The sequence below is a fragment of the Crocuta crocuta genome, unplaced genomic scaffold, assembly GCF_008692635.1.
Source record: "Crocuta crocuta isolate KB4526 unplaced genomic scaffold, BGI_CrCroc_1.0 scaffold235, whole genome shotgun sequence".
Taxonomy (NCBI): domain Eukaryota; kingdom Metazoa; phylum Chordata; class Mammalia; order Carnivora; family Hyaenidae; genus Crocuta; species Crocuta crocuta.
Window position 1 is genome coordinate 5311982 of NW_027531285.1, and position 17032 is coordinate 5329013.

A 17032-nucleotide genomic window follows, 5' to 3' on the forward strand; every position below is an offset into this window, starting at 1 on the left:
GGCTATAGTCCAGTGGTCTTTCCTCACCTCCCTGCCACCTCAAACAGATCCAAGAGTCTCTGATGAATCTTTTATGCTTAAAGAAATAATAGCATCATTATGAAATCACTGTAATTTTTATCCATCATGTTTAAATTGTGTTTTTTGTTTTAAATGAATATATTATAAGATTATTTTCTTGTTTTTATTGTAGAGTTCTATGAATGTTAAATCCTGCATTACTACCACTACAATCTGGATTTTAAAAAAATTTCATCCCCACAAAAACTTCCTTATTATTGCCCCTTATAGTCAGGTCCTCACCTTTGCAAAGTCTAATCTGTTCATTAAAATGGTTTGTCTTTGTGAGGATTTCATGTAACAGGAAGTATGTAAATTTTTGGACTTCATTAAATTGGCATGATATCCTTGAAATTCATTTGAGCTTGTTCCTTTTTTATTGCTGAGTAATATTAAGTTGTGCAGATGTACCACAGTGTTTTATCGATTCACTAGTTGAAAGAAATTTAACTTTGTAGAGAATGTCAAACTTTGTTTTTCAGGCTACACAGTTTGTACTTCCTGCATTAACCCATGAAGATTTACAGTCACTCACTAGCATTTGGTATCCTTCAAATCATTTGGAGTGGACCACATCATTTTTTTTCATTTGCATATCCCTAATTAATAATGACCATCTTTTTATGTGCTCATTTTCAACCATAAATCCCCTTTGGTAAGTTTCTAAGTCACTTGTCCTTTTTAAACTTGAGTTGTTTGGCATTTTTAGTGTTAAGTTTTGAAAGCTCTCTATGTATCCTATATAAAAGTCTATCATCAGATATGTGATTTGCAAATATTTTTTCTAAGCCCATTGAGTTGCCTTCGAACATTCACCAAAAATCAATTGTGTCTATTTCGGGAGACTTTACTCTGTTCCATTGATCTATGTGTGTATCCCTTCACCAATACTGCACTGTCTTGATTACTGCAGCTTCACAGTTAAGTCTTAAAATCAGGTAGTGTAATCCCTCCATCTTTATTCTTTTATAAAATTGTTTTGCCTATTCTAGTTCATTTGCCTTTCTGTATAAACATTAAAACCATTTTGTTTATAACTATAAAAGTTCCTGTTAAGATTTTGTGTGGAATTGTGTTAAATGTATGGATGGACATGGTGAAAATTATCAATTTTACTTTGGGTCTCCCAGTCCTTAAACACAACATGAGTTCTTTGATATATTTCATCAGCTTTCTTAATGTTTAGTATGTAAATCTTGTACATGTTTTGGTAAATTTATATCTAAGTATTGTTTTTTGTTCAGGGGGGCTGTTATTTATGGTGTTATTTAAAAAGTTGTTTGTAATTATTCTTAGTATATTAAAATACAATAATATTTTTACCTGTATGTGTTGACCTTGTATCTTGTGGTTTTGCAAACAACCTTATTAATTATAGGAGATATCTTTAGAGTAGATCCCCTGGTGTTTTCTACATGCAGAATCATGTATATGAAGAAAGGTACATACTAATTTCTTCCTTTTTCATTTGCACACTTTTTTTGGTCTTGTTATAATATACTGGCAAGACCTTCTAGGACATTGTTGGATAGGAGTGGTAGAAATTAAAATTCTTGCCTTGTTCCTACTTTTAGGGGGAAGGCATTGTATCTTTCAACATTAAGAATGATGTTGCTATGTTCCTCAACTTTATCAGTTTTAGGAAATTCCCTTTAATTACTTGCTTTCTAATAGTTGTTTTTTTAATGAATGGATAGGTAAATTTTTACAAACAGTTTTTATTCATTAATTAATCATGTTCATTTCTTCTCTAGACAATTAAAAAATTTTTTTAATGTTTTTATTTATTTCTGAGAGAGAGAGAGACAGTGTGAGCACGGGAGGGTCAGAGAGAGAAGGAGACCACAGAATCTGAAGCAGACTCCAGGTTCCCAGCTGTCAGCACAGAGCCCGATGCAGGGCTCGAACCCATGAACCATGAGATTACGACCTGAGCCGAAGTCAGATGCTCAACCTACTGAGCCACCAGGCGCCCCTTCTCTAGACTATTAATATGGTGGACCGTTAATATGTTAATCAATTTTTGAATACTGAACAAGACTTCTATACAGACGTCATTAGGTTATGGTACATTTTTCTTGTATATTGTTGGATTCAGTATAGAAGTAATTTTTTTGAAGATTTTTAATTTAGGTTCATGAATGATATTCATTTGTTGTTATCTTTTCTTGGAGAATCTTTCTCTGATTTTACTATCCAGATGGTACTGGTTTCATTCCAAAGTTGTTGAATATGCATATAACCCTTTCAATACTTGGGGGGTCTATAGTAATAGCCATTCTTTCTGTTCAGCTCTCAAAGTATGGTGTTTACCATCAGATCCATGCATACGCAAATCAAAGGTGAACACAGAGATATTTACAAGCAAAATCATGGGTCGCTTTTCTAAGCTTTTTTCTTTTTGTGATTTCTTTGGGTGCAGCTTTTCTTAGGGCCCTCCTATTCATTTCTCTAGTTAGAAAGCTAGAGCTTTAAACTCTTTGCTGAACTCTTAACATTACTGTGACCACATCTGGGAACAAATGACAAGAAGACAGAGACAGAAAAAGCAATTGGGGGTTCACTCCATCTTCTTGGCACCACAGCTTCTCTAACTGAAGAAGTCTCCCCTTTTTAAGTGATGACAGGACCATGCTGCAGCTGTCAAAGGGCCCAAGACTTGACTTTTACTGACCACCTGCTTCTACTCACCAGTCTTGGTCTTACATTTTTGCTTACACTCTCCTTTCCAATTTACCTCCTAACTTAGGCAAATGAAACTTGAAACAACCCCCTGAGGTGATGTCCATTGTCCTGACAAGACCTGCCGCTGGCCCAGTCCACAGAGACCGGTTTGAGCTAAACCTCCAGATCAAGCTTGCACAGGTGGACCATGCAGTGACCTCTAGAATGACCTTTACCTCATTATCTCATTATAATACTAAAATCTCTGCCCATAGGGGATCTCCAGTCTCATTTACATAACAATGTATATATGTAGACCGTTTCCTTAAGGGGCACATGTGATCTTATGCCTGCCTCTGCATACAACAAGTCTTCCCTATCTTAAATTCATACCAACCCTAAGTAAAAGGAATCCATTTTCCCTTGCTCAAGGGACCATGTCTTTGAAAGTTATTCCCTGGGATCTCACTTCCTGCAAATCAAGTTTCCTTTGTACAACAGCTCACTTGGTGTAGTTTCTGTGACTCCTCAAGAGTGAACTCACATTAGTTCAATTATATTAGTTTGGTCTAAGCTGTAAACAAACCACTCCTCAAACCAGAACTAGAGGAATTCTCCTGAAGATCTCGCTTTCTGTAGTGATATCCACTTCCCGGTTTAAAGTTCCTCTGAAACCAGGTTGGGCAATATCAGACAGATATTGGTAAACTCCTTTCATTTAAGTAATATTTTCTATTCAATCGAGCTACTGTTTCATTTTTGGAATCTTCTGTTAGCTGTGTTATGCATCTATTCAGATTTTATAGTACTGTTCAGTGGAATAATCAGGTTAAGAAGTGTTTATCTTGCCTTGAATCAAAATCCTATAATTTTATTTTAATTTAAAAACATTACATTTTAATATTTGTCTTTGGAACATCTTGCACATAGTAAGTAATTAGTGCATATTAGTTAAGCAGAATTTAGTGGGGTTACAGAAATAAAACATTAAGTTACTCAAGTTATTAAATCTATTCAGTAGACCTCCCAATTAAAATTATGCTACTACACTCAATCCTATCACTTAAGGTTTAATTTCTACATTAACAGTAAAGTGATGCAATGCCATCCCAAAGTTTAGGCAAATGATTTAACAATCGAAACTCCCACTATACTGATAGAAGTATCATACTTTGCACTTGCTACTTTGACTGAAAAGGAAATAAGGAAGGGGGAAATTATTTTCTGCCCACTGTTTCAATGCAACGTTGTTTCTTTTCTCCTAGGAAATCTCCAAGATTTTACATTTCTCTTGGAATTGTTGACGACTGCCAGTCTCATTGTTACAATGTGCATTTCACCTGACAATGAGAGAATGCTCCCTGGAGATTTCTGACAGAAATCAGTGTGCTCAAAGCGCTGAAGTAGTGAAGCAGGAAAGGTACACACCTCTAGGAAACACCAAGAACTGCTGGGAACAAATGAGTGTGGGAGAAAAACACTAACCACAAATCTATTAGCCTCTTTTTAAAGGAATCATTCGAGTAAGACATATTAAAAGGTCATAAAATATGCAGAAACTTTTCAGGGCCCAAGTTTCTGAGGTATTTTATTTATTGTTTTCTGTGGTTCTTGACACAACCTTATATTGTTCTTTAGGGTAGTTTAACTCTTCAAGAAATACCATAACAGCACTTTAGCCTTTAGAATGACAATCTCTTTGAAGAGGGCAAATAGCAAGCAATGTGAAATTCCGAAGAAACTACTGTGAATCTGCCCACATGTAAAAAGTTTGATGTTATGTGTAAGTATTTTGATAAATTTTGCATTTATCTATCATATGCTATTAATAAGGTTGGGGTTTTTAAGATTGAGCTGGAGTTCTCTTTATTGACATTTTTTATGCATACTATGTACTTGGGTCTATGCGTGAGAAGGAAATACAATAAATAAAGTAATTTTATAAACTTATATTCTATCGCTATTAGGCAAAATATATATAATTATTTTGAAAATATATGTACATTTTCTTTTTTTAATTTTTTAAAAATTTATTTTTGAGAGAGAGAGAGAGACAGTGTGAACAGTGGAGGGTCAGAGAGAGAGGGAGTCACAGAGTCTGAAGACAGGCTCCAGGCTCTGTCAGCACAGAGCTGTCAGCACAGAGCCCAACACGGGGCTCGAACTCACGAACCGTTAGATCGTGACCTGAGCTGAAGTTGGATGCTCAACTGACTGAGCCACCCATGCACCCCTATAATGTACATTTTCTTAACAAATGCTTAAAGTTTGCCACAATTCAAAGCATATGTATGACATTTTTATTTTCTCTCTGAAAACATGTGTGCACACATCTGTGTATTTTTATACATATATACATATTTGTACATATGTGCATATACATATGTATAAATATATATACACACACAAACATGCATTATATTCCTAAAACTAGTGCATATCCTTTAGATATGTTTTTAAATACATTCTTGATTGCACAGTATTTAGTCAGGTCTGCCCAAGTAATTTTGAGAGATATTTTTCAGTACTAGTGTAGAATTATATGTAAAATCTTAAAATGGAATAATTCACCCAATGTATCAAAAGCTAATATTAATTTGGATTCATTAACATATGAAAACTTTTTCTTTTTACCGCAAACAGAAGCCACTTCAGTGTTGCTCTTAATTATGTGTATATGCCCTTATAAGCAGCAGAAGATAGCCATTATCTGAACATATTTGTGAGAAACAGAGAGGGACTCCTTCTTCAAAAGCCCTCCGCAAGCATACAGACACATTTTACGAAGTACTATCTTTAATAATTCATTGCTTTATTTTGAGGCATTTATTCCAGGGGCTTGCTATTAGCATGAAATCACCACTAGAAGGTCAATGTCTGAAGCTATTTATCATCTGACTCTTCTTTGATTGTCAGAATGCTTTTCTCTGAAAAGCAAAAAGAAGAGTTATAAGGAAATTTAAGAAATATGGGGTCACGCTAGAGAGAAGAGTTACAGCTGAGGTGTTAATGGTGATTTTCTAATGTGCCAAAGCACTACTTTGATCCTGAATTCAGTGGGAGGGAAGGTGCTGACAACGAATGCCAGTTACTTCTGAGATTTGTTTAGGACCAGCCACATTATGAGAAGCCAGAAATGACCACCAAGTCAAGCTAATATAATACTTGCAGAACACATAAAAATGATGTCAGGGGACATGTATATCATTTATGAAGATAAACAAGGCATTTGACAGTGAAATGTTTCTCTCCTATCCTGAATATCTCCATTGTAATTGGCTGCAAGCTCTAAAATCATCCTTTAAAAACTCAGGCATCATGCTGATGAATAGACTCTAGAAACACACACACCAGAAAAGGTGGAGAACTATATTATATATTGTTTTACAGAGTCAGCAAAGTGTCATAAGTTTAGAGCTTAAAAAGGATTAAAGTCATCCATTAGTCTGCTACAGAAGAACTCTAATCGCCAAGAAAAGTGTGTATTGGCAGTGTGCAATTGAAGGCTGTCACTGAATAGCATTGTCTTTGCAGCAGCCTGTCAGAAGATACACTTACTGGGTGAGAATTAGGACTGTCAATGAATCCATTATGTCTTTTATCAAATCCTAGAAAGATGTGAATGTGAGGCATCAAGAATGTAGTTACATTTTGATGGAAAATTGTACATTATCGTTCTTAAATGTGACACCAGAGTCACCCAAAGGTATTTAAAGATCATGCAAAATAAGTTTGTCCCTGGTAAGTAGACTGTGGATGATGGAAACGAGGACACTTATCATTTTAATGATGGTCAACTATCACATTTTAACCAACAAGTTCTGCTTTACATAGGCAGCTTAATTTAGACATTTCTTACTGGAGCTGAGCCTAATATGTGGTTTAAGTTTACTTTATAAAGATCCCTTTGAGACTTTCACATCTGGACCAACTGATTGGTGACCTATCTTTTATAGATGGGAAATCTGGTGGAGTGAATTATCAAATACCTGAAAAGACAAACCAATGCTTCCAGAGTCATGCCATTAAGTCAAGTTTTTATTTGCACCCTTAATACACACCTTCATCTGGGACACAAACTTTACAGCAATTCTGAATTCCTTATGCTTTCCCAGTTAAAACAGAATCAATGTTCCAGTATCTAAACAGTACCTAAAGGATGCATGGTTTGTCCAGGAACCATACATCCTTACCTCAGATCTATTCTAGCTTTTCAAACACCTCTTCAAGAAATAGTTCGAATAAAGCAAGGTCTTGCAAGATGTTATTAATGTGTGGCAGGGTGTTGGGGGTGCAGTCCACCTTCCTGGCAGACTCGTATTCACATTTCTACCACATAGGAATTTGGAGTCATTTCTTATACGACATCAAGGTAAGCCCTCAATATTCTTTTTTTTTTTTTAATGTTTTTTAATTTATTTTTGAGAGACAGACAGAGCAAGTGGGGGAGGGGGCAGAGAAAGAGAGGGAGAAACAGAATCCAAAGCAGGCTCCAGGCTCTGGGCTGTTAGCAAAGAGTCTGATGCTGGACTTGAACCCACTAGCCGTGAGATCATGACCTGAGCCAAAGTCAGACGGCTGACTGACTGAGCCATCCAGGCAGCCCAATATTCTTTTAAACTATGGCAGATTTCCTATCATCCATCTTAATTGGGGCCCTGAAAACTCTAGAGTTTTCCCTGATTCTGCTCACCGTAATCTGCTCACTCACTCTCCTGTGGTGCCTTCCGTGATGCAGTCATGCGTGGATTTTAGGGGATGCACTGAATCTATCATGCATGGAGCACCTCCTCTATAAGTATACGACAGCACCTATCATGCACAATGGCACTCTGTGTTGCTGCTTCTATATTCTGCAGACTGCAAGATTCCTCAACATAAGAACTTTGCATTATAAAAAAATTTTTAGGACCAATAATAATGCTTAATGCATATGAATATACAAGAACAGAATTTAAGGCCACACATTATTTGCCAGTTTTGAGTTGTAATCCTGCCCCTGTTGTGCCATCACCTGGCTCCTTTCAGTGATCTATCAACAAGTGTTGATCCCAAGGCCTCACAGATACAATTCATGTTTCATGCAGAGCACAGATTATCTGCAAATTCACTCCAGAAGACAATATATAAAAGTAGAGGAAAAGAGGATACCGGTATGAGAGCTAGTGAGAAACTAAATTGAATTTGATACTGATACATGTTTCTGCACGTAGAGAATATGGTTACTTTTTAAATCAAAGAACAAGGCATTTCTGCCTGTTATGTCATTTGTATTAATACTATATTGCTTCTCTCAAGTGAGTTTTGTGATAACAGCGGGAAATGCATTTCATTAAGTTAAAGTGTGCTAGCATTAATGTAATGGCTGATGGCATCTCTAATCTGAGAGGCCTGCAGAGTTAGTATCATGGAGGCATTTCCCTTCGCAACCAAAACAAGACTATAGACTATCTGTGAGATATTGTTTATCCTAAGGGAAGAATTCTTCCCTTTGGCCCAGTCGATTTTTTTATTGGCTAAAGAAGTATTAAACACAACATATCACCCTAGCCACCTCTTCCCTGTAAGCAACAACATATTGTCTTTAGTTGTACAAAAGCGTCTTCTGGGATTTTAGTACTAATTGAGTAAATAGTGAAACAGAGCATGTTGGGAGATGCGTCTGGGTAAATTTTTACGTCAAACAAAGCGTCGCATATTTCATAATTTAGAAAGAGGAAAAATTATTTTGTAGCTTACACAAGGCTTATTAGAATGGCAAGACAATGTTCTAGAACTATATTTGTAAGATTTTAGAACTTGTATCTATAAGATTTTAACAAGTTATCAGAATCCATATTCTCTGGGGAGCAGGTGTCAGAATTGTTCCAATCATTGTGCTGGAAGTGGGGTATGTGCAGTTCTCCCTGACCATGTAATACAACACTATCCACATCTGGATACTCAGAAAAAGTTTCTGAAGATGATGTGAAATAGTTCAGAGCAACAGTATATTTCTGTGATGTGCGTATTATGTTTACCTGAGAACTTCCTAAAGAGTGGAGGTTTTTACTGGGCATAAAAATGCACAATACTAGTGCAGATTTACAATCTTTTCTTAACGAGCACTGAGCTAGCTCCATGGCTGTTGCAGCTACTTTGCTGTTTCAAAATAAAGAAAAAACAGAAACTATATAACTGACTAGACACTATTTTTCTTTTTCTTTTTCTTTTTAACATTTTTATTTTATTTCTAGGAGAGAGAGAGAGAGACAGCGTGAGCAGGGGAGGGTCAGAGAGAGAGGGAGTCACAGACTCTGAAACAGGCTCCAGGCTCCGAGCTGGCAGTCAGCACAGAGCCCGACGCGGGGCTCGAACCCACGAACCGCGAGATCATGACCTAAGCGAAAGTCGGACGCTCAACCGACTAAGCCACCCAGGTGCCCCAAGACACTATTTTTCTTAATAGAAAATATGAAAAGCAGTATTATTGAGTCTTTAAAAACTGTCTGAGGAACACCTAGTTGAGTACTTGTGATTTGCAAGGCTAGGCTAGGCTGGAGGAGGAACATGGATCTAGAAGTATTTTTCATGGCTTCTGAGACTCTACAGATGTGTTAAAAGGGACTAGTAGCATCTGATAAAAGGAATTAGTAGTCCACGTAGTTTTGGAAATGAGATGAGGAGATAACTAGAGTTGGATTTTGTGTTCAGAGAAGCTTTTTGTATCAAAGCTAGAGATCATATGGTGTTTGGTGTTTTCTTAAATGATGCCAAAGATTATAGTAGACTAAGATAGAGAAAAAAATATATCTAGGTGGGTGTCCTCACATATCAGAATATAGAGGTGGGAAATAACATCACCCTCTTTTTTTATAGGGTTCCTAATAGTCAAAGTATATTAATATTTATCGACACATTTGGCTATCACCTGGGAGAGAGCAAAAGTATGTATACCTGTACATATGTATGGGTTTGTATATACTTACCTATAAAATGAGTATGTTGTTTATATATGTTCATCTATTATATATATTCACTTTATAGGTACAAAGTTGCAAGGTGGTAGGAAGTAGTGAAAATATTATGTTTTGAAGACACAGGAGAGACAACAAGGAATCAATGAGACAGATTAAAGTGCAATATTCTGTCTTCTTATCATTTCTTGTCCCTTAGCCTCAGTTTTACCCTTTGTTAAAAGTGAATAATAATACCTAAATTCATAAAGTTGCAGGAGGATCAAGGGAAACACATGATTAGGGTAAGAAAATGTCGATAGAAAAGCATGGACAAAGAAGATATTTGACTTCTTCGTGTTCTGTGGCATTGACCAGAACTTTATAAATCAGTAAATGAATTAGTTCAAATAAATAATCATGTTGTAATTCACTCTTGAAACATTTACTACTTGCTTTCCATGTGTCATATAAAATCTGAAGAATTAAAAATTCAAAGGTCAACTACACAAATTCTCCTCTCCAAGAAATTTTTGTTCTAAACAGACCAAACTCGGGCAGACATAGTTTTGTACTTGCAATCAGGATCCTTCTTTCTCCTCCATTTTGGGTATATAGACCCAGCCTCAAATTTGGTCCATTAGCCAAGTGAATCCATCCGGAACTACCATGAGCCTAATCAGACAAGGGCAATACCTGTTTGTTGTGATGAGATAGGATTATTTCATTGAGATACAAAGCTTTATAGGCCTTAAATCTCATGAGATCACACTTCCAAGTCTGGAAATCAGGGAAGTCTCTTAAACCAATAAAGAAAAGCTTCTGTGCCCAATCAGCATAGGAACCTAATATCCTGATGATTTAAAATAAATTTTGTGAACTTGAACATAGATTTATTAAAACTATTTAAAAGAAAAATATATCAAGAGAAACCGAAAACATGACTTCTCAGAAACAGTACAATTTAAGTAATTTGAATTGGAAATATCACCAAAAATGAATATAGTGAACCACAGGTCAATAGAGATTGAGATAATAATGTATGGCACCCACTAACTGTTCACTATGCAGAAAATGTAAAGTCCTAGGATTTCAGTCCTGGAGAATTACATATTTTCATTAAGACTCATAAATAATTAAGAAAATAAAGCTAATCAAATATGTAACTTACCCCTTAATAATACCCCTTTTTTGCATTTCTGTTCCTAACCTATGTAATTCTAGGCCACTTTGTCCCCTTGGTTTCTCTAGGCTTCCCCAAGCCAGATATGAACCAGCCTGACATCACGTTATGCACATTAAGATAATTTCCTTTCCTTGAGATGTATCAGAGGTACCTTGCAAAGTAATAAATTAAATTCCCACATACATTGCTTATTTTCTATCTTTAATTTGTATGTTTGTCAAGATCAACTTCCTCAAATGTATTTCTCAGAAATTGAATTCTTCTGGTGAAAATAAAATAAGCCCCTTAGTTATCTATCATTTAGTTTTCTGTACTTTCATAGGAATCTGATATAGAGTAGCAGCCAGGATGTTTAGATATGATAACAAATACATCATTTGGCCTCCTAATTTTTAATAAACCCATGTCTGCAAACTGATGAACCCTGATAACCTCAAGCAGAGTGTGGCATTTTCCACCACGTTAGAAGTTAAGGTTTTCAAAAACTGGCTTAGAGGAGGTTAGTTCATTTACTCCTTCATACTTTACAGGTCAAAAGACGGTAGAGGTGACTTCATTAGAGCATTGTGGTCCAACTATTTAAGCTTCCTAAAGATTTGGTTTACTGAGAAAGAAAAAGTTTCTTACTCAAAACGATTACTTGTTAGAATTATTTTATTACGTTGTTTGAAGAATATAACAAAGTGATTCTAGTATGTTTTATGTTCAAAATAGACATTAGAAGTTCAAATTCAGGTCAAATTCTAATAGAATATATCTCCAAGCACAATAGCAACTGCTTCTAAGAGGAGGCACTTTTATTTCTCAAAACATTACTCAGAGATTTCAAAGTCTATGTTGCATTCTTTACCATATTCTACTTAGCTCTGACGGTTTGTTTAAACTATAGAAACAGAAGGCTAACAGAATGGATTAGAAAGGGAACTTCCCAAAAAGCTAAGAGTGTGTGTGTGTGTGTGTGTAGCTGTCTAGCAAAACATATAAGCCTCTGTAAATTGTCTGCTGCATATTTATCTATCCTATTCTACCATGTTTTATGGAATGTCTTAGACTTAGATAAATATAGAAGTCAAGCTACCTTTTAATTCTTATCTTCACTACCTCTATCACAAAATATGTTCTCTTTAAAAATAAAATTAAACATCAAATTATGCCTAACAATGTGCTAAAATATAATCATGTGTAAATCCTTTCAATTTTTAAAGAATAATGAGTATAAAAAGGATAGCTGAAAAAAATGAATGCTTAGAATAAAATAACCAATAGCCAATTAGTTTTGGCTGATTTTTGCTACACTGAATGAACTAGCATTTGAATAATCTAATCATATATTTAATGTTGCAAAGAGAAACAGTATTTTCAGTGATTTTACCATGTGAAGTTTTTGCTAAGCCACTTCTCTGGATGTACTCATGTGAGGTCAGCAATTTAACACTAGGTCAAACAATGATTGAAGATTAAGGATTAGACACAAATGCATAGCTAGGGAAGTTAAAATAATGGGAAAAATTATCCTAATTTTATGAGAGCTTGACATAATGAGAAACTCTAGATTCTAGAAAAAAAGAAAAATCGAGGGCAGGTCATTGTTTTCCATAGATTTAATGTACTAAATCATGAAGAATGAAGTTCCTTACTCATATGTCTATTAGTGCATGCCAGAGTAGAGAGGTAGAGAGGGAGAAAGAGAGAGAAGATACTCTTGGCATGATTTGGGGGGTCCTAGGGAGAGAAAACAAGGAGGCCAATTAATGTCATGGTACAAAGAAGATGCAGTTTATGCTGTAATCTGGGGGGTTGGACAATCCATATCCATAAATTATCATTTTATGGAAATAAGATAGCTCCCAGTATTATAAAAAGTCCCATTTGCAGTGATTTTTGAACCGGTTATTGCATTAATGAAGTTCACTAACATCTGAATATACCAGACCTAATCCTAGTAAAGGAAAGTTTAACCTTGTTGATAAAACACTTGTTTTCATGAAAGAAACATGGAATTTGGCTTTTCTTACCCAGCCTCTGAGTGTGTTAGGTAGAAAGGTTATATATACTTCTTTCACTGATGAAAATGTTGTTGTCTTTTGATGAGAACTAAGATCTTTAGAGACACCAAGTTATTTGACTTAAAGGATTATTTATTTTTTCAGAAATTTGAGATTCTGGGATTATTGTAGAAAAGTCTCCGGCCACAGCAGTGGATTATGACGTGAGAGTTCCCAGGTGTGCTCTCTCAGACCCAAGGTTTGTGTTCTTTAGATTCACTTATGTTCATGTAGATCAGAGGATTGATTGGGAAACTGATAGAAGGGTTACCTGTAGAAGGATTCAAGCAACCTCCTGAAAAGAACTTCTCCTAAGGAAAGAGATATATGAGTAAACGAAGTATATTTACACCTATTTGGTGATAGACTGAAGCTAATGGGGATGCCAACACTATGCTGAATTAATGTTAAGAACACAGAGAGGTTAAAAAAATATTTTAACTACAGGGATGCACGCTATAGTCAATCTGCACATCTCTGAAGCAAGCAAACAGTTTGGGAAAGGCAACGGTCTCTCTTTAAAAGTACAGGGAATGATTTCACGAAGAAGTTTTTATAAAAGCATGGTTGATTTTATTCACAACTGTAAAAAACTGTTCTACAGAGCATTTAAGTAGAAATCTGCAAGAGCCTGGAGGTCTCAAACTTCATATAAACAAAACAAAGTCTTGCTCCTTGATGCTTTAAATTGTTGATATCTCTCTACACTCCAACTCAGTAAACAGTACCATCGCACACACACTGCTCAAAACAAATGCCAAGAGTAATTTTTGAGCTGATTCTTGATCTTACCTAAAGTATCATAAGGAAATTTTAGCATTTTTATCTCCACTATATTTCCAGATTCAATCTACTTCTGTTCATTTCCATTGCTAAAACCCACATTCAAACCACTATCATCTTTTCACAGAGAATACTATAATGGCTTCCTAAATGATCTCCAGCTTCTGTCTCCCATGCATTCTCTGCTGAGCAGCCAAAGTGGTCTTTTAAAAATGTAAATCAGTTTATGCTACTACTTTGCATAAAACCGTCATGTTAAATGCAGTCCAAACTTGTTAACATGGACAAAGACAACTAACACATCTTTCACAATCTGATTGCCCTCTGAGCACTCTCCCTCACATTCCATCAGGTCCTAATTTCTGTTGCTCAAAACATACATGGCACCTTTGTACTTGATATTTCTGGCTGGAAAACTCTTTCTTCAGAATTCATAAAACTGACTCCTTGTCATTCAGATCTCAACCCAAGTGAGCATTCAACCTACTTGTCACTGAGGCAGACTTTTTCAGTCTGAAGATTTATACATTTCTCCAGTTCTAGGAAATGTTGCTTTTTTATTGCTTACATATTTTGAACTCTATCTTGAAATCTAACATAGATATAAAAAAAGAGAGTTCTGATCATAATTTGATGGATTTTCACAACTGAACACATCCACATCACCAGCATCTATATCAAAGAAACTGGACTCTTCCAGTATACCCACAAAGCCCCACTCAGACCCCCAATCCAGTCACAGCCCTCTAACTGGAAACAACCACTATCTTGAATTATGACACCATATATTAGTTGTGGTGTTTAACTTAACATAAATGGAATCTTACAGGATATAGCTTTTATGATTTGATTCTTCCCCTTGACATTAAGTTTGTGAAATTCAACCGTTTAATTGTAGCTCTTTCATTCCCCTTGCTGCACAGCATTTGGATGCATAAATATACAGAATACATTCAGCCATTCTACTTTTAGTTGCCACTTGTGCAACTTAAAATTGTGAGATATGATTAATAGCTGCCATGAATATCTTAGAGCATGTCTTTTCTTGAACATGAAAGAAATATATTTCTGGCAGGCATATGCACAGAAGAGAAATGGCTGGGTCATAGGTTAATGCATATGTTCAGCTTTAGGGGACACCACCAACAGGTTTCCAAAGTGGTGGTACCAATTCATACTCCTCATCAGCAGTGTGTGAAAATTCAGTCTTCTCAACATTTGGTTCTGTCTTGTTGTTGCTCTTATTAGCCATTCTAGAGAGTGTTATGGATTCAAATTGTGTTTCCTAGATGATTAATGCTTTTGAGCATTTTTTTTCACATATTTATCAGCCATTTAGATGTTCCTTATTTTCAAGTGCCTATCAGGTCTTTCACCCATTTTTCTTCTGGACAACCTTTAGTTGTTATTATTATTATTATTATTTTAAACTGTTTTATTTTTGTTAAATATAAAGCCACAAAATTAATATAAACAATTTTGTTACAATAGAAGGCATTACAAGAATGAGAAAATATAAATGCTTTCAATTATATATTCTTTTTATTTCAGAGGCAACACCTTTCAACTTTTTGGTAGTTAGTATTAGCATTTAAAACTGTATTTCTAAACATGCTAGTACACATTTCTAAAGCACAGAAATGACATTTTATTTTCATCTCTACGGCTGGTATTATTCTTCTAGAAAATATTTACTTTCTGAAATGTCAAAATAAATTTTCAGGCTAAAAGTTAGGAGGATGTGCGTCAGCCACTGTCTGGATATAACCCCTCACTTTTATTTCTGAGTGTACTTTCCTTGTATAAATTTAAGTCGATATTTAGATATGGTACATGTAACCTCCATGCTCTCAATCACTGGAACTTAGGCCTAAGAATGTCTGGTAGATATGTATCATTCATTTCCACATTCATTCATGTCACAGCAATTGGTTTTCATAAAATTACTTATTGATGAGAGGTTTGAGGCAATTTATATTAATTGTACATAAACATAAAAGTGCTTATGTGCTTTATATTATAAAGTTGTGCTTTATAGCAAACATAAAAGTGCTTTATGGACAGCTATGATTATTTGCATAGACATGACTGAATCCTACACATGTCATATATTTCCTTATTACAGCAACCTATAAGATTAAAGCTTACCAAATTATCATGCCGTGCTTTATTTTTGCTGCCATATTCTATAATTGACTAAGTATATACTGCTATTAGCTACAATATTGTCATGTTTACTAATCTCATTATCAATTATTTTCAACTTGTTGGTAAGTTATTGGATACCAGAGACTATTTTTAAAAACCCACATATATCAGCCAAAGTAGAAAGTATATAATACTTAGATGACTGAAAGTATTAATTAAATATATGTTATGTAGCCAAAGTCTTTTTTGAAGTATCAGGAAAATAGTTACATACTGTTACCATGAAAACACAATGTAAGTTAAATATAAACCAAGTACTTAGAAATATAGGAGTCCCTCATTAATTTTTGAAACTTTATAAGGCCTTGTATACCTAAGTATATTTTTACAAATTTAACCTACTTGCGTTTTATCATAGCCACTGGCTTTCTCTCTAAAACACAATGTTCTTTGTTCTTTTTTCCTTAACAATAAGTCAGACATACTACGAAAACAGTTTTTAAGTTGAAAAAATACAGCATTTTGAAATTTGGATTCTCTTGTTTCCTAGATCATTAATTTTGTCTAATTTTCTGAGGTCTATGGATAAAAGCTGCTATTGTTATCTTGAGGATCTTGGGTACTTCAGAGTAAAACTCTCATTTTGCTGACTCAAACTGACAGATTTAGGAAACCACACTGGATAGATAAGTGGCCAAAGAAAATTCTTGCAAAGGTGCCAGGAAATAATAGTGTCCCTCTCCTCTTAGCTTAGCCCTCTTCTCTTAGCTACTTGTCTGCCTGTCTACCAACCATTTCCACTCCTCCCTGTGGCATAACAAACTTGGTACCCACGCGTGTACTGTCAGCAATGATAGATGCAAAACTGCTCACGAAGACACCATTTCTAGTGAAACTACTGAATCCTTTCAGAAGAGTACTTGGACCTCTTCACAGGGGTGAGGCACAGACTCACCTAAAACGCCTACCGATATCCAGGACAGCTCTCCTGACTAGGTGGGCCCTTATAGGATTGTGAAATTTTACCTAAGATATCAAGCTAATGAGTCGTATGTATACGGATAAATCCATGCAATATCAGCTGACATGTGAAAAACGTAATTTATATTACTAGCACAGGGATTCCTATCAGGAAGCATATTCTTTATACAGGAAGACGTAGTAAAAGGTCATGGTGATCTCTCTTTCCTAAAAGGCAATTCCTGAAATTT

The 17032-nt window shown here is 35.4% G+C and overlaps 1 long non-coding RNA gene across 1 annotated transcript in view; it reads right to left on the reverse strand.

The window, feature by feature from the left end:
* Positions 1 to 5582: 5582 nt before the first annotated feature.
* The window catches only part of LOC144237664 (uncharacterized), a 90662-nt gene continuing 79212 nt past the window's right edge, over positions 5583 to 17032 (reverse strand). Inside the window, exon 3 of the long non-coding RNA XR_013336918.1 lies at positions 5583 to 5651. This is a non-coding gene — a long non-coding RNA (uncharacterized LOC144237664). The remainder of the gene's footprint in view (positions 5652 to 17032) is intronic.